The sequence below is a fragment of the Protopterus annectens genome, chromosome 5.part1, assembly GCF_019279795.1.
Source record: "Protopterus annectens isolate FY-2018-M chromosome 5.part1, PAN1.0, whole genome shotgun sequence".
Classification (NCBI taxonomy): domain Eukaryota; kingdom Metazoa; phylum Chordata; order Ceratodontiformes; family Protopteridae; genus Protopterus; species Protopterus annectens.
Window position 1 is genome coordinate 516,549,725 of NC_056736.1, and position 24,198 is coordinate 516,573,922.

The 24,198-nt window shown below is 43.2% G+C and overlaps 1 protein-coding gene across 3 annotated transcripts in view; it reads left to right on the forward strand.

The window, feature by feature from the left end:
- The window catches only part of HLCS (holocarboxylase synthetase), a 1,599,326-nt gene that overhangs the window by 875,299 nt on the left and 699,829 nt on the right, over positions 1-24,198 (forward strand). The window lies entirely within an intron of this gene.

Here is a 24,198-nt window from a genome sequence, read left to right on the forward strand (position 1 = left end):
TGCTGCATTCTGCATAGAACATGTAGCAATATCAGTGTGGTTTGTGTTCTTGTTTTGGTGCTAGTGATAACTTGCCTCCACTCCCCTTTATCTTGTTTTCCTAATGTATAGCCCTAGCCTTTATTCTGGCATTGGGCTGATAGGAATTCCACTGCCCCTCTGAGATGGGTGGGCCAGCATTAAGCTACTAATTCCCAACAAATCCTACAGCTGACTTCTCCACTGAGTAAGCTCCCTACTCAGACTTTGACCAGAGTCAGAGCTTCATCCCTCTGCTCCACCATTTTGTGTGAAGGCATCATGGAAATCCTTGTCTCACAGATTGTTTCTCTTTTGAGTAGAGTCGGGGTCTGCATTATGTCTTCTCCATACTCCAGTGTTGCAAATGTTCTTTCTGAAAGTGGAATTGACAAAGGCGCATCTCATCTGCATAGCTGCAAATTGTTAGAAAAGGCTCTTGAAGTCTTCATTACTACAGGTTGTCATATGTAGACCCCCTTGCCGATCATTACAAGTGCAGGCTTTGCTTTTCCAGTAGAGAGCAAGGTATTCTGTCAAAATGTCCTTTTCACCAACGTAGCAGCATGGTATCTGACATACACTCATGAGTTGTGTAGGTCATTAAAGAGGTTAGTTGGTCATCTACTTAAGATCGTACATCAACTTATAACATGCAATGCTACTGATACCAGCAAGGCAGAATATAGATATATGTACCACCCTTCTGTCCATTTTGGCACACTTGCACTCTTTGTATACTTAGCTTTGACAATTCATATGCCACTTTTATCAACTTATTTACACTGGACTGCACATAATTTGCTAGCTTATTAATTTAAATATTGCCTTAATTTTTCCTTGCATTTAAGCTCATCAAAATGAGAGGCAGCATCAGTTTTGAATTTAGATTTCAGGCTAGATACATTTTTGGTCTGTTTGAACCTATAATGTTTGGCTGATTTGAAATTTGTTTTAGAAAATCTTATTTTTCATATTTAAATCTGCTTGGACAATTCTCTGCATTACAGCACAACGGCACGAAAATTACAGAACCAACTGATATTGCCAACATCCTAGCAGATAGGTTCAGTTCTAACTTTATTCCCCTCTCACTCCCTAAAGGACACATATCTATACAGGAAGAATGCAGAGTCCCTGTAATCACATCAATGCAGGTAAAAGCTGCACACTCTAAAACCAAAAACACAGCATCCATGGGACCAGACAACATCCCAGGCTGCATTTTACACGAACTTCAGAACGAACTGGCTCCCCACCTAGGCACCATGTTCAATCATAATCTCATGTCAGGCTTTGTGCCCACTAGATGGCGCAGAGAAACAGTTATCCCACTCCACAAAGGAGGAGCCACCACTGATCCTGGGAACTATCGCCCTATTAGCCTGACGAGCCTGGTCTGCAAGGCCATGGAACATATCATCATGGAACTCATAAACAAAGACATTGGTAACCTCCAAACTCTGGACCCTACCCAGTTCAGGTTTGTGAAAAGCAGATCATGCCTTCTGAACCTGATCAACTTCTCTGAGGCAGTCACCAAAGCCGTAGACGAGGCTAAGGTAGTTCACACAACTTATCTTGACCTCACCAAGGCTTTCGGCACCATCCCCCATTCTGGAATTATAGCTAAACTCACAAAATTAGGTATAAATCCGTACATCACAAGATGGGTTGCCAACTGGCTCACTGACAGAACCCACACTGTAAAAGTTGCAACTCCAAATCTGACTTCAAACTAGTGACAAGTGGAGTACCACAGGGTTCAGTCCTGGGACCTCTCCTGTTTGGTATCTACTTCTCTGAAGTACAGGCCTACACAGAAGGCCTCTGGCTAACTAAGTTCGCAGATGACTGCAAACTAGGAGCCATAGTCAAGTCCCCAAATGATGTGGACATCCTACAGAAGGGCCTCACTTAGATGCCTGGTGTCAGAGGCATGGCCTCAAGCTCAATGCCAAAAAGTGCACTGTCATCCCCTTTGGTAAAAACTCTGTACCCATGAACTACCACATAAACGGCAGTCTATGTAATGCTGAATGTATGATAAGAGACCTCAGGACCCAGGTGGATAGTCTCTCCTTTGATCGTCACAGTAGTCAAGTAAATCCTTCTATGTGGCACACCTCATCACAAAAGGGTTCTCATCCAGGAAAAAAGAGGTCATCGTTCCCCTCTACTCAGCATACAGACCCATTATAGAGTACAACGCCCCTTTTGGAATGTACCTCACAAGACATCTGCAGCAGCTGGAAAGGCCACAGAAGTACCTCACAAAGAGGATTTACTGGCCTCAAACAGATGACCTACACTGACCATCTCAAAAAACCCCAGCTTTACTCTATAGCCTATCGCCTACTCCGAGGAGATCTCTGCCTAACATATAAAGCTATGTTAAACCCAGAGCTGTTGGACATGCTACACCTTAAGAAATCCCAATCCCTGTGAGCTACACACTCTAGAGACCTAAACTTTGTCACCACAATAAACAGGACATGCTGGAGGGATAGATTCCTGTCCCAGAGACTTCCTATACTCTGGAATAAGTTCCCCATCTATGTCAAGCAAAGTTCCTCATTAGCACTCTTCAAGAAAAATCTCGATGAGTGGATGGGAAATAGGAAATAAACCCCAGGGATCACTTGTGACTCTGCTCGACAAGGGCACAGGACATTAGCTTTCTTGGGTGGTGTAAGCCAGGGAACCTTGTTGGCTAGGCTTACTTAGGCCCTTGGGTCGATATCCTAGTACCTGCCTATGAACTTATGAAACCTTACTGTGTCTGAAATTTATTTATTTTTTCTCATAAAATTGTTTTTTTCTGTAAAAAAAAAAATAAAACTTTCCTTTATACCCAACATTGTCAATAAAATGACTGAATTTGGATTGCTCAGGACTGTTCAGCTTCCAATTATCTTCGAAAAAAAAATAAGAAAAAAGAGGTGAGAGAGACTTCTTTTGTATACCTTGGATGTTCTCATGCATCTTGGGTAGTATGTTATTAAAACTGTATTTTTAAGGAGAAAAATACTTTCAAACCCCGCTGAAGGTGTCAAAGACAAAGGAAACCGCAACAGGAAAAAAGACTTCGAAACTCCACCATGGCGATACAGTTCTTCATGATATGATGAAGGCTGAATAGCCGAAAGCGCTTATCAGATGTTATTATTATTCATTTTATTTTGTTTTATTTGAATTTTTGTTTATTCAATAAATAATTTTTATTCTACTGGATTGCCTGTTTGGGACTCTAGGAATTTGAAGAATTGTATCGCCGTGGTGGTGTTTCGAAGTCTTTTTTCCTGTATTTTTAAGGAGGACTGATCAGTTATTTGTCTCATTTGCTAAATATAAAGATATTCCATTTGGAAAATTAGAAAGTGAACTGTAGAGTCAAAGCTGTTTTGGTCCCAATTTTACTAACTAATTTACAAACCTATTGTTTTTTTTCAATTAAGTTAGTTGAAAATCTCTGATTTTGACCCTAAGGTGGCATTAATGTACTGACCTGGCTTAGATTCTTAACTGGTTGTTCATCTTGTACTTGTTGCCTTATCCGGGTCATGGTTCATCCTGCTCCATTCGCCCTTGCTTTGCTCGTGCTTACTCTACTCCCCTACTCCCATTCCCACCCACCCCTGCATCAATTTTCTTTATAGCTATCCGCCCTTCTCCACACCCCTGCTGGCACCTCCCCTTCTTCTCAGTCTTCACTAGTCCTTAACTTCTCTACCCTTTCTACACATCTCCTCCCCTTTTCCTACTTCTCCGATCTTTTACACTAACAACTTCACGTTAGTCCTTGGTCACCTCTCTTTACATTTACTTAATAGAGTTTCTCTTATTTTTCATCTCTACCTTCATAATGCCATTCCCTTCTCTGCACATCCCCCACTTCTGCTTCTCTCGTTTATCACTTCTTATCACACAAATATATCCACAACATCCCCATCTAACATCCCCTCACTGCATCCTACACACAGAAACACAACACTATTCTGAAATATCCCCCACACTCCTAACAACTAACCTTAGTATCCCCAAGATCAAACTCCCACCACTCCACTCATTACATCTCAACTCATTACATCCTAAAACTAAATTTAAACAACATGTACTACACTTATTAAAAATAGTTTTCTCTACTCCTGCAACACCCTACATCTCTCTGGTGACATTCATCCAAATCCTGGATCCCACTGCACTTCACTGTCATCTTTTCTATCCCACTCTATATCCGAAAACTCTAACTGTACCATAAAGCAATTGTCCTTGTATTCCATCAATCTCTGTAGTATTGTCAATAAAAGTAGCGAATGTTGTATTTTGGTAGCTCAGCACTCCTAATATTATAACTATCTCCTAAACTTGGCTTAAACCACACATTTCTGACAAAGAATTTCTGCCCCTAGGCTATAACATCTTTTGTCTCAACAGAACAACCAGTAAAGGAGGAGGCATTGCAATAGTCTACTCTAACAATCTCACCCTGTCTCCCTTGCCTAATCCTCCTTCCTTCCACCCTGGTAAATTGCTGTTTGCCAGCTGTAAACTAAGTAAACATAAAACCTTAATTAATGCTGCTATAGACATGCCAACAAGAGATAATATACCCATACTAGAACAAATCCTGTCCTGGTTTTCCAACAACATACCTAATGAGTGCCCTACTCGGCAATATATACATATCAGTTGGCTATCTCTTAATTCCTCCTGTTGCAGCTCCAGTATTAACCTGTATAGCTTCACCCAGCCACTTTATTAGAAAAAAAAAAAAAAAAACTCCTCTATTGTTGACTGGATTCTAGTCTCCAACACTAATCTCTATTTCACAACCCTTAATCCCTACCTGATGCCATCAGTAATCATTCTGTCTCTGTTCAAAGATTCACTCCTCATTATCCCCGACCACAAAAACTCATTGAATGCCAAAAACTTTCAACTTTCGTCCTGACTTATTGAACAACATCTTTTCATCTGTAAACTGGTCCTTCCATTTTAATCTTCCCCTAGGTGACACTGTCCAAGAATTCAGTGCTATGTTTCTTAACACACTCAACTCCCTTGCCCCTCTTCAGACTAAAAGGGTCAAATCTAGATGCTCCCCTTGGCTTTCACATTACTATAATTTTGCTGCTCTTAGTCTTAAAACTGGAACAATAGAAATGATTTCATTTAAGCTTGGATATCTGTTGGCATGTAAAGTCAATTGGCAAAACAGCTCTCTATACTCCAAGATGTCCTCCCAGTTTCCTCCTCTTCGATTATTTGGACTTGTTCTGAAACAAAAAACTTTAAATGAACATTATCACAACTTTTTGTATGCTTATCCAAAGCATTAGTCTCCACTTCGTGTTAAGTCATAAACATGTTCATGTATACACATTTTTAGTGCCCTCTCAGTTTTTCCTATATAGAAGGCACCACACCTACAAGTGCAAATGTACACTAAACCAACAGAGTTACTCTTATCTGGGACCTCAACTCTTTACCACTGTTTTCCAAATAAATAAATTCAACGTTACTGATAAGTGCACTGTTTACAGCAGCCATATTTAAAGGTATCAGTTTTATTTTGATTGTTGAGCAGAGAACTACATACACTACATTCATATGTATCTTTTAAACAAACACCCTTCCTGTACACGAACTTAGGACTTTTTTTAAAAATCTATTTTAAAAATATCTAAAGTCCCAGGTAGTTGGCTAAGTAATCATTTAAAGTTTTTCTAAAAAAAAAAAAAAAAAAAAAAAGTGCCAAAAAATCCAAGAAACTGTGAAAACCTCTTGGAGTTTAGTGAGCTGTTTTGAATTGAATTTACAAGCCATGCAACAAAGACAAACCAGTACTGGATGAAGTGTCTCTTGAGAAAAGTCCTATTTGTATCCAAAAACACAAAAGAGGCACACCACGATGATTCTTCAGGCTTTAATGGAGAATTAAAAACATCAAACGAACAGCTGTAGGAAGGAGTAAGCGCTTTCACGGTTTAACAATGCTTCTTCAGACTTAAAATACATCTAAAAAAATGTGTTCTTATATACTCATAGTTAATTGAATAATTAAAGCAATTAGAATAATTAAAACTCTATCACAGTCATCCCTTGTTAAAGGTGTATTGCTATGTTAGTAGCTTATATAAAAGACTATATCTTGTGGCTGTATATATAGTAAATGCAATATACCTATATATTATGCAAGACACATCTACTAAAATTAAGAATAGAACAATTTAAAATAATAATAATTAGCAGTACTAATATAAAATAGCCTACAACTTATAAGAACAAGCTAAAAAATGGTGTCACATGTATAACACTATCCTATGTGGCATAGCTAAATCAATAACTAGAATAGTGTATAAAGATAATAATAACAAAATTATTAAACATATATATATATATATATATATATATATATATATGTGTGGAAAATATACATATATATATATAAAAAAATACATATATATAAAAATGTATATGTTAAATGCATTTACACTGAATGTTTGGCTAAGTATACATGTACAGAAATAGTGTATGCAAGTTATATTAACTTGTTTACTGTACATGTATGGATATTAATGACTATAAGGTCTCCCTTTCAGAAAAGGTTTAAGTGATATTTTATCAGAGGCCATGGCCTCTATGTGCTTGTAGCCTTAATATCCATTTGTTTTCCTTTTCTTCAGTGAAGTTCTTTATATCACCAAGTCTATCTGTTTTATTGACTAGCTCAAGTACTTGAAACGTGAATTTATGTTTAGATCCTAGACTCAATACATGTCTGGCTAAAGCATTCCCATCATCCTCTCTATTTATGGCATATATATGCTCCCTAATTCTTTCCCGTAATGTTCTATTAGTTTTTCCTATATAGAATGATTTACATAATGAACATTTTGCCAAATATATCAAGTCCCTGGATCTACAATCAGCATATCTATCAAACTTGAAATTATTACCATTATCGGGATGTGTAAAACTATTTTCTTTTGCTATGTAGCTACATTGATTACAATGTCTGCATGGAAACGTACCCTTCCTTTGTGTTAAAGGGGCTACCTTTATATTATTTTCATAGCAGAGTAACCTCTTGAGGGATTTCATATTCTTATATGTGATATCAGGCCTATCACCTATAATATCTTTTAGCCTATCGTCTACCAATAACATTCCCCAATTATTAGTTAAAATGTTTCTAATAGTATTATTCCTGTTTGTAAAAGGTATCACTATTCTATTCTTAACTGTTCCTGTCTTAAATCTTTTTATACTATTGCCATCTTTGCCAGTCCTATGTAGGAATGGTCTACCCCTACCCTCTCTTTCCAACGAATTATCCTGAAATATTTTGTTCAATACTTGTTTATTGTATCCTCTATTTAAAAATTCATCTCTTTTAGTGTCTCACATTGTTCATGATGTCTCATATCATCTGTTACTAGCCTAGAGACCCTTAATGTCTGACCTCTAACTATATTGGGATAGAGGTGTCTAGGGTGCATACTGTTGTAGTGTAATAGATTATTCTTTCGACAAGGTTTTCTAAACAAATCCGTATTAACAGTGTTCTTATCTTTACTAATGAGAACATCTAAAAATTCTATCCTATCAAATGATTTAGAACATTCAAATCTCAGAAAATCAGTTGTTCCATTTATATAAACTATAAACTGATCCAACTCTTCGGGTGTACCACCCCACAAGAGGAATACATCATCCACAAAACGTTTATACAGCTTAATATTCTCTCCAAAGAGTGCATTTCCTAAAACACAAGTTCCTTCCCAGTATGCCATCACAAGGTTTGCATATGAATTAGCACATGGTGTGCCCATCGCTACACCCTTTTTCTGTAAATAATAATTATTATCATATAGAAAAACATTGCTCTCAAGTACCAATTCTAGAATAAGCATCCATTGTATGACCTGGTTATTAGGAATGTTTTTCCTCAAGTAGTAGCAATCTCACATATTCCATCACTACTTGATTTGGTATAGATGTAAAAAGGGAAACAACATCTAATGTAACCTGTAAATCACTGGTATAGTCACTATGTGAATGTAAGTATTCAACATAGCTGTATAAAAACTCCTCTGTGTCTCTTATGGACTCATTGTTATTCACTATTGGTTTGAATTGTTTCTCCAGATAAATAGACATAGGCTCAGTGGCCCAGCCTTTACCCGATACAATAGGTCTCATTGGGGGGTCATATAAATTTTTGTGTATCTTTGGTAGACTTCTGATGGTTGGAATGACTGGCTTTTCAACCAAGAAATACTTGTATAGATTTTCATCTATTATATTACATAACAAGAAATCATATAACATCTCAGGAACACTTTTAATCACTTTATCTAAAGTCACAGCATTCAAACATTGATATGTGTCTGTTTCTTTCAATAAATCTTTCATTTTCATATTATATAATGTCCTGTCTAATACTACTACTGAGCCCCCTTTATCAGCTTGCCTAATGACAATATTGGTGTTATTTTGTAGGCTTTTTAATGCTTCACATTCAGCATGATTCAAATTATAAAACTCAGGTTTAACATTAGTCATATCACTGGCTATTAAATCCCTTTCACAAGCTTTCTCAAAAGCCTCAAGTGCAGGGCATAACTGTGGTATAAACGTTGATGGTTTTTTAAATACATTTGCATCTTTCGCATTATCATTATCTGTGAATAGTAGTTTCAAACCTAAATTCCTGACAAACATTTTAACATCTATAATAACATCAGCAATGTCAGCACTAGCAGCAGGTATGAAAGATAAACCCTTATCAAGTAGGGAAAGTTCATTTTCATTTAATTCATACCTAGAAATATTCACAGTTAGTCTTTCTGTATGGGACGCAGAACCTTCTTCTGGAATTCGAGCCTCTCTTCTGAGTTCTTCCTTTTCCTCACTCTGTTGTATGGTGACCATGCTTGTTTCCCTGCACTCTGTTGTATGGTGACCATGCTTGTTTCCCTTCACTCTGTTGTATGGTGACCATGCTTGTTTCCCTTCACTCTGTTGTATGGTGACCATGCTTGTTTCCCTGCACTCTGTTGTATGGTGACCATGCTTGTTTCCCTTCACTCTGTTGTATGGTGACCATGCTTGTTTCCCTGCACTCTGTTGTACGGTGACCATGCTTGTTTCCCTTCACTCTGTTGTATGGTGACCATGCTTGTTTCCCTTCACTCTGTTGTACGGTGACCATGCTTGTTTCCCTTCACTCTGTTGTATGGTGACCATGCTTGTTTCCCTTCACTCTGTTGTATGGTGACCATGCTTGTTTCCCTTCACTCTGTTGTATGGTGACCATGCTTGTTTCCCTTCACTCTGTTGTACGGTGACCATGCTTGTTTCCCTTCACTCTGTTGTATGGTGACCATGCTCGTTTCCCTTCACTCTGTTGTATGGTGACCATGCTCGTTTCCCTGCACTCTGTTGTATGGTGACCGTGCTCGTTTCCCTGCACTCTGTTGTATGGTGACCATGCTTGTTTCCCTGCACTCTGTTGTATGGTGACCATGCTTGTTTCCCTGCACTCTGTTGTATGGTGACCATGCTTGTTTCCCTTCACTCTGTTGTATGGTGACCATGCTTGTTTCCCTTCACTCTGTTGTATGGTGACCATGCTTGTTTCCCTTCACTCTGTTGTATGGTGACCATGCTTGTTTCCCTGCACTCTGTTGTATGGTGACCATGCTTGTTTCCCTGCACTCTGTTGTATGGTGACCATGCTTGTTTCCTGCACTCTGTTGTATGGTGACCATGCTTGTTTCCTGCACTCTGTTGTACGGTGACCATGCTTGTTTCCTGCACTCTGTTGTACGGTGACCATGCTTGTTTCCCTGCACTCTGTTGTACGGTGACCATGCTTGTTTCCCTGCACTCTGTTGTACGGTGACCATGCTTGTTTCCCTGCACTCTGTTGTACGGTGACCATGCTTGTTTCCCTTCACTCTGTTGTACGGTGACCATGCTTGTTTCCCTGCACTCTGTTGTACGGTGACCATGCTTGTTTCCCTGCACTCTGGTGTATGGTGACCATGCTTGTTTCCCTGCACTCTGTTGTATGGTGACCATGCTTGTTTCCCTGCACTCTGTTGTATGGTGACCATGCTTGTTTCCCTTCACTCTGTTGTATGGTGACCATGCTTGTTTCCCTTCACTCTGTTGTATGGTGACCATGCTTGTTTCCCTGCACTCTGTTGTATGGTGACCATGCTTGTTTCCTGCACTCTGTTGTATGGTGACCATGCTTGTTTCCCTTCACTCTGTTGTATGGTGACCATGCTTGTTTCCCTGCACTCTGTTGTATGGTGACCATGCTTGTTTCCCTGCACTCTGTTGTATGGTGACCATGCTTGTTTCCCTGCACTCTGTTGTATGGTGACCATGCTTGTTTCCCTGCACTCTGTTGTATGGTGACCATGCTTGTTTCCCTGCACTCTGTTGTATGGTGACCATGCTTGTTTCCCTGCACTCTGTTGTATGTTGACCATGCTTGTTTCCCTGCACTCTGTTGTATGGTGACCATGCTTGTTTCCCTGCACTCTGTTGTATGGTGACCATGCTTGTTTCCCTGCACTCTGTTGTATGGTGACCATGCTTGTTTCCCTGCACTCTGTTGTATGGTGACCATGCTTGTTTCCCTGCACTCTGTTGTATGGTGACCATGCTTGTTTCCCTGCACTCTGTTGTATGGTGACCATGCTTGTTTCCCTGCACTCTGTTGTATGGTGACCATGCTTGTTTCCCTGCACTCTGTTGTATGGTGACCATGCTTGTTTCCTTCACTCTGTTGTATGGTGACCATGCTTGTTTCCCTTCACTCTGTTGTATGGTGACCATGCTTGTTTCCCTGCACTCTGTTGTATGGTGACCATGCTTGTTTCCCTTCACTCTGTTGTACGGTGACCATGCTTGTTTCCCTGCACTCTGTTGTATGGTGACCATGCTTGTTTCCCTGCACTCTGTTGTATGGTGACCATGCTTGTTTCCCTGCACTCTGTTGTATGGTGACCATGCTTGTTTCCCTTCACTCTGTTGTATGGTGACCATGCTTGTTTCCCTTCACTCTGTTGTATGGTGACCATGCTTGTTTCCCTGCACTCTGTTGTATGGTGACCATGCTTGTTTCCCTTCACTCTGTTGTATTGTGACCATGCTTGTTTCCCTTCACTCTGTTGTATGGTGACCATGCTTGTTTCCCTGCACTCTGTTGTATGGTGACCATGCTTGTTTCCCTGCACTCTGTTGTATGGTGACCATGCTTGTTTCCCTGCACTCTGTTGTATGGTGACCATGCTTGTTTCCCTTCACTCTGTTGTATGGTGACCATGCTTGTTTCCCTGCACTCTGTTGTATGGTGACCATGCTTGTTTCCCTACAGCCCGTATGGGGAAGGGAAAAGAGTGATTGTCCTCATTCTCTATCAGGCTATCCTCTTCATATGAGATGCAGCGGTTATTAGTTGTTTTGTTCGTACCTCTTGTATCTCTTATTTTCGGGCGGACATCAGCATTCGCTTCTATCTCCGCTGTTGACAATTCCGTTGTTTTTTCATGCAAAAAAGAATTAGTGTCAATCTCATTAATTATATTCGTCCCAGTATTTACTGTAGCATAAGTAGTAACCACTCTCGGTTTAGGAATGGCCTTCAAACTAGTAGAACAGTTGGTAACGTTTCCAGATGACGTCAGCATAATAGGTGTGTCTCTCTCTCCATTCTCATGAATATTCATGACTTCCTTTCTTTTCGCCGTTTTTTCATTAGTGATTAAATCACTGCCCGTGGCTCCTTTGAATATAACATTATTGTTCTTCCAAGTGTTCTCTGTCGGCCAAGAGAATATCTGGCCTCTCCTGAAATCGTTATAGTCTCTCTCCAGTTTTTTCTTCTTATCAGATTTTAATTTATTATCAAGCATTTTCACAGAGGTAGTCAGATCTTTAAGGAAATTTTCTATCCCATCTGAGTCGAGAAGGATTCTTAACTTCTTTTCCATCTCACTAATATCTTCCATTAGATTCTTCTCTATCAGTTGATATTGTTCTATTAATAACCTGATATACCCATAGCTGGTTTCCAGGTTAAGTTTTTGCCATTTCCCTAACAAGTCAGGGTATGTTGTGCCAAAAGTCGGCATCTTAAGAATTCTTAGTCCCGTTGGGACTATCTTGAAGCTGAGGCACGCCTCCATATGCTACCTCTGCCATTGTATGTTTTTTAATTTGTGAAAGTTATTTTCTATTCTTCTCGTTAATTGCAGTATTTCCATGTTTGATGCTGTGTTAACAGTTTTACTTCCATCTGTTGCTAAATCTTTAAGGGATAATTTTAGCAACGGATTATTGTTCATAGTAAAAAGTTCATTTAAAATATCATCACCAGTTCCAGATTCCATAATAAAAATTGATTTAAGAACCGTGTTCCAGTACCAATTGCTTTAATTATTCAATTAACTATGAGTATATAAGAACACATTTTTTTAGATGTATTTTAAGTCTGAAGAAGCGTTGTTAAAACGTGAAAGTGCTTACTCCTTCCTACAGCTGTTCGTTTGATGTTTTTATTCTCCATTAAAGCCTGAAGAATCATCGTGGTGCGCCTCTTTTGTGTTTTTGGATATGAATTTACAAGCCAACTGATATCCAGGCTTAAATGATTTCATTTCTATTATTCCAGTTTTAAGACTGAAAGCAGCAAAATTATATAGTATGCGCAATGTTAAGTTGTCAATCTCGCCTTCATTCTTGCTGGATGGGTTCGGAGCCGATCCTCGGCTCCGACTCGGCACTTGCTTTAGCTTCAAAACTCCTTTTACCAGCTTCGAGGCAACCCTATATCCCATGATGCAAGGCGGAACTACCTCAGATCTCATTTGCCGCTTAGCGAAAGAGGTCTCCTTTGCCAGCTGAGGTAAGTAATTTTCTTGTCAAAAGAGAAAAGCTTAGTTAGGGTTTTATTTCCCCCTTGTATCCATTCTTATAGTCTGTAGTGTGTTACAGCCCACCCTATTCCCTCGTATTTCAAAACTTTTTATTACCTTTAGTGTAAAAGTTTAGTTAGGCCTAAACCCCATTGGTTAATCCCTTCCTGTGTGTCTGTGTGTTAAGGGATTAATTTTGTGTGTTTGTTGGGGTTTGTGTGTGACTTCCTCCTAGGATAATGTCTAAGGAAGGCAAGGTCTCAGGCTTCAAGAAGTGTGACTCGTGCTGTCAGAAAATGTCTCTGACAGACGGTCACACTTCTTGTGTTACTGTCTGGGGCCTTTGCACCTGCAGGACTCCTGTGCTTTGTGTCACTCTTTTAGCCAGAGAGTCCTGCAGGAACGGAGGAATAAGCTTATCCTCCGTGGCTTACTTAAGCCAGAAGGTTCTCCCTCTAAAGCAGGGTCTGGGAAACCTTCTAAGCCACCGAAGGCTCAGGCTTCAGTATCCAAGCCTCCTCCGGTGGCTCCGGCTCCGTCGGAGCCGAGATCGGCTCCGGCTGGAGCCGATCTATCTACTTCAAAAGTAGTGGGTTCGGCACCGACTGGTTCCGACACCTTGTCTACTGTGGCCTTGTCTGCTCCGGCTGGAGCAGACACCTTATCTAGTATCGGAGCCGAGAAACCTTCGGCTCCATCTGGAATTCAGGGGACTTCGGCTCCGATGACTTCGTCCCGAAAGAGATCTCGGTCCCCCTTTGCAGAGTATCCACTGCTCCGGGTCTCCTCTTTTGTCGGAGCGGAGCCATCGGAGCCGATCTTCGAGATCTTCCAGGCTGTCTGACCACGACTTAGAGAGGGTGGTAAGCAGGCTGTTGAAGTCGCAGGCACTGGCCCAAATGCTCCATAGCCCGTCTCAACAGACTTCGGCTATTGCCTCACCCCTTGAACTTCCTCCTCCGACTCCACACCAGAGTTCGGAGCCGGAGCTTCTCGGGACAGCGACTGTTTCGGCGCCGGAGCAGATACATCCTTCGGCTCCGTCGTCCTCGGCTCCGATCTCCTCCTTGAGGCCTTCCTTGGAGGGATCCGGTCGTCGGGTTTCCCTTGTCGGCTCCGAGGAGGCTAGTGGCATTGGACCCTTGTCCGACCCCGCTCTCCCTCTCGGGGCTTCGGCTTTGGTAAGCTCGGCGCCGACATTGGCCTCGGAGCCTTCCCTCTCAGTGGAGCCGGGAATTCCTGTATCCTCGGAGCGGGGATATTCCGGTCTCCCGGGGAGGGGAGCCTTTGAGGTGATGAGGAGTGTCCTGGCCTCTGAGCCAGGTCAACGGTCCATCCCTCTAGCTCCTCCCTCTTCAGTGCCTGTAGACGCCTCTTGCCAGCCTCTTGCTCTCAGGCCCAGGGATCCATCGCCCCAGGTTTCCCCATTGGGAATTTCCAACTCTTCCGAAGTTTCTCCTGATCCAGCAGGTGAACCCCCTCGGAAGAGGACGTGTAAGAGGAAACACACAGACTCCCCCGAGTCTACTACATCGGATACCGACTTAGATGAGTCGGAGGGTTCCCCACGATCCCCCTCTGAGGATGTCTCCTTTTCAGACATCCTTGAGCTCCTCAAACAGAGGGGGAATTGGCCATCCATTGATCCCTCCGAGGATGAGTCTGTATACCTGGAGGCTTTTGGATCCCGACCCTCCACCTCCTGGGTGTCTCCGCCTTTCGACCCACTTATGCAGGTAGTGGCTCGGAAGGCGTGGGCGGCTCCAGATTCTGTGGAACCTGTCCCCAGGAGACCATCCAAATTTATCACAGCCCCTACGGACAAACAGTTCCTTTCCAAGGGCGTCTCTGTGGATGCTATGGTGGTGGTGGCGGCGGCCACTAAGAAGGAACTGGTGGATCGTTCAGTACCTGTCCATCCTCCTAACAAGGATTCTAGGACCATGGACAGGTATGGAAAGCGGATGTTTTCTTCAGCGACCTTTGCTATGCGTTCGCTGAACTACCTTTGTCACTTCACCAGGCTTCAAAGAGATATTCTCAAGGAACTGGGTGAAGTGGTCCAGGATCCTTCTGCTGCTGGGGCTCAAGAAAAGATTGCCTCTCAGCTAGCAATCCTGAATTCCCTATCCAACTCCTCCATGCGGCTCATATCCTATGCGGCCGATGGAGCGAGCAGGGCCGCAGGCACAGGAGTTGCTCTTAGACGCCAAGCCTGGATGCGGCTTTGTAATTTTGCGGACCCCTTTAAGGCGTCCTTCACTAATACCCCCTTTGATGGTTCGGCTTTGTTCAGACCTCAGGTGAAGGATACCTTGACCAGGTGTGAGCAGGACGGTAAAACTCTATCTGCCTTTGGAGTACATTTTTCCACTCCTTCTAGACCATATCCCAAGGGTCAGAAGTGGGGGAAGATGTGGTTCCGCAAAGCCCAAGGAGCTACACTGGACACACGTGGTCAGTTTACCCCCAGAGGCAGAGGGGGTAACAATAATAGACGCCGCCCTAGAGGCAGGGGGGGTCCTCAGAACCAGGGCAACAGGGAGTCTCTTCCTGAGAAGCCCTTTCAGCATCCCTGAGGTGTTGCCCGACTGTTCACCCTTGGAGGCAGTCGGGGGAAGGATTTCACTGTACCCAGTAGCCTGGCAATCCCTATCACAAGAGATGTGGGTACAGTCGATCATATCCGAGGGTTACAAAATCCCCTTCGAAAGGTATCCCGTACCTCAACAATCCCTTCCAGACATCTCACCCGGTCAAAGGGATTTGGCAGCACAGGAGGTTTCAAAGCTTCTAGAAAAAAGAGCCGTCCAGACTGTGCCGGCAGACCAGGTAGGATCCAACGTCTACTCGAGATTCTTTTTGGTCCCCAAAAGGACGGGAGATTGGAGACCAATACTAGACCTGAGCAATCTAAACAGATTTGTCAAGAAGGCAAGATTCCGGATGGTCACGCTTCAGTCCATTCTGCCCTTTCTGGGCAAGGACAACTGGATGTGCTCTATAGACCTTCAGGATGCGTACTATCACATAAAGATTCACAGACGCTCCAGAAGGTTTCTCCGCTTTCGGCTAGGGACCAGTCATTACCAATTCAGAGCCCTGCCCTTTGGCCTCACTTCAGCCCCCAGAGTATTTACCAAATGCATGGCAGTGGTCACAGCTCATCTGAGACGTCAAGGATTCCAGGTGTTTCCTTATTTGGATGACTGGCTCCTCTCCGCCACCACCAGGTGTCAGCTTCTTCAGTCCAGAGACTACACTCTACAGCTTTGCAGGAGTTTGGGAATTTCAGTAAATTTTGAAAAATCTTCTCTGCTGCCTTGCCAATCTATCACCTTTATAGGCGCAGAATTAAACACCGTCAAAATGTTAGCCAGGCTAACAGATCAAAGAATTCTGGACATCCAAAAATTCGTTCGGATTTTATTGCAGAGCAACAAGGTCAAAGCCAGATTTATACTGAAGGTTCTAGGTCTTATGGCTGCGGCCATTGTTCTACTACCACTGGCTCGCTTCCACATGCGTCTTCTGCAGTGGATGCTATTCACGCAGTGGTCGTACCACAGTCTCCCGATGAGGCACGAAATCTTAGTCACGCAGTCGTGCAGAACTCATCTGAATTGGTGGATATCTTCCCCTCTTCTTCATCAGGGACGACCCTTTGTTTCCCCTCCTCCAGTTGCCACAGTCACTACAGATGCCTCTCTGATCGGGTGGGGGGGGGCATTATCAGGGCAGGATGGTCCACTGGACGTGGCAACCCATAGAATACCATCTGCACATAAATGTACTGGAAATGAGAGCGGTGCTTTTAATGTTGCAGGCCCTCAACGACTTTCTTCCCACGGGGACTATTGCAGTACAAACGGACAACATGTCCGTGGTCTGGTACATCAACAAGCAGGGCGGGAGCAGGTCCTATCCGTTGTGTCGAGAAGCTCTCAGACTTTGGCAATGGGCAATCTCCTCTCATCGGTTTCTGATAGCAACGCACATCCCTGGCAAGTCCAACCTCTTGGCGGACAGGCTGAGCAGATCCATTCTGATGCCTCACGAGTGGTCTCTCAATCAATCTGTAGTGGATCAGATTTTTCGGCAGTGGGGCACTCCTTGTTGCGATCTTTTTGCTACTCCTCAAAACAACAAGTGCCCAGATTATTTCACTCTTTCCCCTTCCAGGCCAACCCCTGAGAGACTCTCTAACCCAGGATTGGCCCCGGGGACTTCTGTACGCTTTTCCTCCTTTTCCCTTGATTCCACAAGTCATTCAGAAAGCCACCGTTTTGAGAGCCAAATTGATTCTCATTGCCCCTTATTGGCCTCGACAAATTTGGTTTCCGTCTCTGCATCGTCACCTTCTGGTGCAGCCCTGGCATCTGGACCCAGTTCCGGATCTCTTGATCCACCAGTCGGGTCAGCAGCACCGGGCCATTCATTCTCTCAACCTCACTGCTTGGTTGCTCCACTTCCTTCCCTAGCCAGGCTTCCGATGATCTCGGACTCCATCAGAGACAACTTAGTGTCTTCCTTAAAGTCGTCCACTAGGACTGTTTATGCTAGCAAGTGGCGACGTTTTTCTATTTGGGCAAATTCTAGGAATATTGATCCATTTACTGCTCCTGTACATTCTGTTTTAGATTTCCTGGCGGAGGTTTTTCATTCAGGATCCTCGTCATCTACAGTTAAAGTACAACTGGCTGCTATTTCCAAGTATCATGTTGGCTTGCATGACAATAACATTATGTCTCATAGATTATGCAAGGCCTTTCTGAGAGGAGTTTTTCTCCTAAAGCCGCCTATAAAGCATCCTCCTCCGCAATGGGATCTAAACTTAATGTTGGCATCCTTAATACTACCTCCCTTCGAGCCGTCTGCTTCATGTTCTTTGAAGTTATTGACCTGGAAAACTATATTCTTACTGGCTGTCACTTCAGCAAGAAGGGTTTTCGAGATTCAAGCTCTCTGCATTCGTTCCCCTTACTTGGTTTTTCATAAGGACAGGGTATCATTGAGAACGAACCCTTCCTTTCTCCCCAAAGTTGTGTCTCAAACCAATATTAACCAATCTATAGATCTACCAGTCTTCTTCCCAAACTATTCCGACAGAGCTGAACAGAAGCTTCATTTTTTGGATGTCCATCGTCAGCTCAGGTACTATTAGCATAGAACTAAACAATTCAGAAAATCGGACCAATTATTTGTCTCCTATGCAGAAAACAGGATAGGTCTTCCAGTTTCTAAAGTGACCTTATCCAGATGGTTGACTTCCACCATTTCCTTTGTGTACTCTCTCAGAGGCAAGCAGCTATCTTCTAAACCAAAAGCAAACTCAACCAGGAGTCTATCCACTTCTGCAGCTTTTCAGGATAGACTACCCATTGATACTATTTGTGCAGCAGCTACTTGGGCCACGCCTCATACCTTTGTCTCTCATTACAAATTGGACTTGGCCTCCAGAGATAGGGCCAGTTTTGGTTCCACAGTTCTCAAGAGTCTGTTCCATTGAGCCACCCGGGATACAGGTGCTAGGGACGCGGTCCCATCCAGCAAGAATGAAGGCGAGATTGACAACTTAACATTTAGAAGTTATGTACCTACCATAATGTTCCATGTTAGTTGTCTTCTCTCGCCTTCTTTCTTGCGTCCCTCCCTCCTACCCCCTGGCCTGGACAGATCTTGAAGAGTTCCTATCAGGTTGTTTTCCTCCTGAGCCTTCATATGAGGACTCTTTTTATGAACTTGTTTCCTAAATTATGTTAGGTTAGTCCTTAGCAGGGTAGGTTAGCTACCAAACGAGATCTGAGGTAGTTCCGCCTTGCATCATGGGATATAGGGTTGCCTCGAGCTGGTAAAAGGAGGTCTCAAGCTAAAGCAAGTGCCGAGTCGGAGCCGAGGATCGGCTCCGAACCCATCCAGCAAGAAAGAAGGCGAGAGAAGACAACTAACATGGAACGTTATGGTAGGTACATAACTTCTAATTCTTATACATTATCTAAACATATTAAAGTGATTTTAGGACATTGGTTTTACAAAATTTTTTATTTTTCAAGTTATTTATGCACTTACATTTTCATATTTCATGTTTATACTTAAATTGTTGATTTTAACATTACTGTATCTTTAAATTAGCCTTGATTGTTTTTACTGAAAAGGCTATTTTATTGGCTGATTATAAATGATCATTTAACTTGAGTGTGTATATATATATATATATATATATATATATATATATATATATATATATATAGCACTAGAGGTTTTATGTCTTTAGTTCTGATGAAGTGCAAGGTGCTTGAACGAAAATGCTAAACTGTTGTTTTACTTACTGTGATTTATTAAAGAATTTGGGATTACACACCTATGGACTACTTATTTCTGCTACTGGTGTTCCGAAGGCATTACCGTAATACTACCTGGACATGTCATTGTAAATATTCTACTTGACTCTGCTTCCCTTTTCCGTACTTAACTACTGTCACTCTCTTTTTACAATACCTCTCATCTCATCTTATTTGCATCTTCTCAGCACTGCTCTCCCTGTATTCTTTTACACTATTTTCCTTCCCAGACCTCTCCACTACCTGTTTCAAGATGCATTTTTCTTCCCCTTATTACATTTGCTTAACTTTCCTTTTATTTCAAATCCCCCTATCCTCCCTCACTTCAATCCCTTCACCCATGCCTTCATCCAGTTGTTATAGCTCCTTCCTCCCCTTTGTAACTTTCTACTAAAAGATTTTAGCTCACTACTCTAACAAATACGGCTTATGTCTCTTCTTTAACCTAAAATCACTGTAAGATTGATGAGTGCAATTCTTAGCCATTTCTGTAAGACTGCAAATAGTTTTATACTTTCTACTTGGGTCTATATCACATAGTCGAAGTTCCATAACTCCGAACACCTAATGGACGAACCATTATGTTCAAAGTTACAAAACTTCAACTACAGAAGAAAAAAAAACAAAATAAATTGTTGTAAGCAGGGGGGCAAGTTCCCCTGCACCCCCACACCTCCCGCTACTTAAATATACCAGCTCTGAGATTGCACCACATTGAACAAAATGGAAACCTCTGCTTATGGAGATTTCTATTCAAACGCTCAAACTTTTACAAATTCGCACTTATGCTCTCGACCATATGTGGTTCAAACTTGTAAAAGTTTGACTACATGATAAGAACCCTTTCTACTCTAGCATCCTAATAGCCAATGTGATTTTTATCTCCTTGTGTTTTATATATGTTAAATATGATTCACCAACATATTGGGGTTTTTTGTATCTTTGTATTCAGAAGTAATAAATTGTTTTACTGTGGAGCTCCCGGGCGTCCACTGAAAAAGGGCTTTGGCTTAGTTGGACTATCATGACTAACAAATGTCAAATAAATAAAAATAAACTGTATAAAACTGTTAAGAGAACTGCATTTCTGTTTGCCATGATATGTATCTCAAGACACTTAAGGAGTTGTGGAGGCACACTGCTCTGGGGCAATAGCTACAGCCCAAGCATTTCATTGAGTGTTCCTACTCAAGCCATAGGTGTAGCAGCTGTATTGAAGTGACTTTTCATGTTTGTCAAGTACTACAAATTAGAATCTCACTCCCAGGGCAGGGTAGAGTTTGCAAGGGCTGCTATATGTAAACTGGTTCAGCATCTTTCCACTACCTGGGATTCCTTGTGGATACTGCTTGAGATACAGCCTATATTGTTATCACTAACTGCTGTTAAACTTTTTTCTTTAAATATAGGATATTAAAGTTAAGTGAGGAACTTTCCTTCTCAGTAGATGTGAGAGTAGTAGTACAGCAGTTAAGTTACCCTCATGCCTTTCTCCTTCATAGATCTGCCTGTGATGCCATCTGTGTCATTATTCATCGTGGATGTGTCTTGGATCTGACCTCAACCCCAAGCAGGCACTGTTGGACAGATCCAGAGCTCAAATTCCTCCCCGTCCCATAATCCCTTGCTGACTTGTAACCCTCAAATTTCATTTGCCGTGGAAATGCTAGGATGCGATTCCAGTACTCGACTCACTCAGATAAGTGATTCTTTCATTTTTAAGGGAGTTTCTTAGTTCTCTTTGTCATTTAGTCATTTTGAGGTGCTTTAGGTTCATTCTGCTTTAGTTAGTGCTAGATTCCTCCCCTCCCAGTACTTTTATTTAGTTGGTTGGTCAGGTTGCTGCTCTTTTTATCATGGGTCCTTCCTTTCCCCATAACTAGTCAACTTTAATTTTCTTAAAAAAAAAATAGAGAGAGAGCAAATGTATTAGTAGTGGTAGTAGTTGTAGTTTTAATGGTTACTTGGTGTCTTTCTCTCTATTAGGGGGGTAGTGTGTGTGCGTGAACTCCCTCTTGGTCTGTCTGTGTCTCTCTCAGTATGTCTGATAAACCTTCTGGCTTTAAAAGATGCTCCTCGTGCAGTCAGAAGATGCCCCATTCCAACTCGCACGAGGAGTGTGTTTACTGTTTAGGAGAGACCCATCTTGAAATTGAATGAGAGATCTGTGCTGCATTCAATCCTAGGGCTCTAAGGAAGGGCAGAAATAAACTTCTCTTGAAGGGGTTAGCTACGGATGTCCCCCTGACTGCAGGTTCCCCTCCTCAGCTTCTCAGGAGCCTAAAAAGAGTTCCTTACCCCCCCTAAAGGGTCTCCTTCAAAGAAAACGAGGCTTTCAGATCACAGATTCCTGGGACTAAGTCCAGCCTCTTCGGCTTTGGATCCGGGCTCTTCTATTCTGAGGGCCGTGGATCAGCTTCTCGGATCCAATACCTCTACGCCTCAGACATCTTTGGATATACTCTGCTTAGGCCTTCCCCGGATCCGTCCCATTCGTTGGTTCCATCTAGCACGTCGGCAAAGGTGTTGGATCCTCCTAGGGCTTTGGATCTGGTTGTTATCTCTGATCCAATGGTAATAGATAGCTCTCCCGGATCCGAGGCACCGGAGTCTGTCTCCTTCTAGCGATTGCAGGACATTGTGTAGATCACCAGCCAGGTCGGGTCAGTCCTGCATATCTTCCAAATCTTCCAGGAATTTGCTACTGGTATATGAGGACATGATGATGTGTTTCCTCAAGGCCCAGATCGAGCTGGGTTTGTTACCTTCCCCAGCTTAGTTGCCTATGGGTCCCTCTCCATCCATGGGAGCTTCACTTTCCTCTTCTGACCCATTTGGGTTTGGAAAGCCAGGACCAGAGCATTTCCTGTGAGAAGCTGATAGTGTCTGGTATCCCACCCTTCCCGACACTATCCCTAGCAGGTTCTGTTCCATTGTCTGCGGGAACAGCCTCTGACTTGACCCCGTGAGGTCGGTACTGGTTTCTTGGGGGATGGGTCCTGACTGGAGTTTTTGGACTGTTCCCTTCCCCTGGGGGCTTTGGCACTAGACAGCTCGGGGCTGGTATCGTCCAGAGGCTTCGGTACTGCTTCTGGGTCCCTCCTTCCCTCCAGGGTGGCTGTGGCCACAGGAGAGGATGGGAGGGCTTTGTCCAGTCCTTCGGCTTTCTGGGCAGTAGAGAGGACCTTTTCCAACTTGGCTGCCCCCTCACCATCTCTAGGTCCTTCTCAGACCTTCTCGGCATTGGGCGGTGAAGCATTCTCATCCGACAAGGGTCAGCCCTCCTGTGAGCGCTGTCAGATGGGCACTACCCTGCTCGCGGTCCAGATTTCTTCTGAGTCCTCTCCATAGCCCACCGTGGAAGAACCCCCTCAGAAGAGAACATGCAAGAGGAGGCATTTGGACTCCCCTAATGAATACCTCACTGAGGACACTGATTTCTTGGAAGGAGATGGCCCCCAAGACTTCTACCAGAGGAACTGTCCTTTAGGAACATCCTCGAAATTCTCAAGCAGAAAGGTGGTTGCCTCCCCCCCACCCCGTCTTTGGAGGAGTCCATGTTCCTGAAGGCCCATTGGGACAGGGCCCATCTTCTACCAGGGTGTCTCAGCCTGCTGACGAGCTCGTGGAACTAATCGCCAGCAGGGCTTGGAAGGAGCCAGACACAGTGGAACCAGTACTTAAAAAAGCAGACAAATTCCTTACTCCCCCCCCCCAAAGATAAAGCTTCTTGGAGTAAGGACATCCCCATTGATGCCATCGTGGTGGCCGCTGCTACTAAAAAGGAGCTAGTGGACCAGAGCTCTTTGGTCCATCCCCCAAATAGATAGTCTCGGGTGATCGACCGTTTTGGAAAGCTCGTGTTTGCCTCCACTACATTCAGACTGAGGGCAACCAACTTACATGGTACATTTCACCCGGCTTCAGAGGGATTTGGTATCAGAGCTTACCACCTCCCTCACGGAGTTACTGCCCCCGGAGAGTCTCAAGCTGGTCTCTCCTAAGCTAGCAACTCTTACTTCCTGTCTAATGCTTCGATGAGGTTGATCTCCAGTGCAGAAGAGGCCACCTTTTGAGTGGCAGGCACAGGAATTGCCATTAGACAGCATGTCTGGCTTCACGTTTGCGGTTTGCTAAACACTTCACCATCTTTTACCAATGCTCTGTTTGACGGTTCAACCTTGTTTGGACCTTCCATCAAGGAAACATTAACCCGCAGCGAGCAGGAGGGTAAGACTTTGTCCACTGTCAAAATCAAGTTTTCTATCCCTCAACGATCCTTTTCTAAGACTCAGAGGTAGTAAGAAGCTTTGGTTCTGCAGGACCCAGTCCTCCTTCCAAGATGCTCCCTTAGAATCCTCCTTCACAGGCCAGGGTACAGGGTTCAATGGTAGATGCCACCCCAGAGGCAGAGGGGGTCTGCAGAATTAGGGCTTTCGAGAACCCCCCCAAAGCATTCCTGAAGCGCTGCCTGGCTCTCCTGCCCTGGAGGTAGTCAGGGGTCAATTTTCCCAGCACCCACTAGCCTGGACAAATATCACCTCAGATCAGTGGGTATTAAAGATTATTTCCAGTGGCTACTCCATTCCCTTTTTTTAGTCCCCCGTGATGTCAAGATTTCTCCTGGATGTTACACCCCACCAGTGGGGGTTGGCCCACCTTGAGCTCTTAGACCTTCTTCAGAAATCAGCCATCCAAGAGGTCCCAACAGGACAACTAAGGTCTGGCACTTACTCTCGCTTCTTTTTAGTGCAAAGAAAGACCAGGGATCTGCATCCAATTTTGGACCTCAGTGAGCTAAATCTTTCAGTTCAAAAGGCCACGTTCCTGATGGTCACTGTCCAGTCCATGCTGCCTGTCTTGCACAATTATCAGTTCAGAGCCCTGCCCTTTGGACT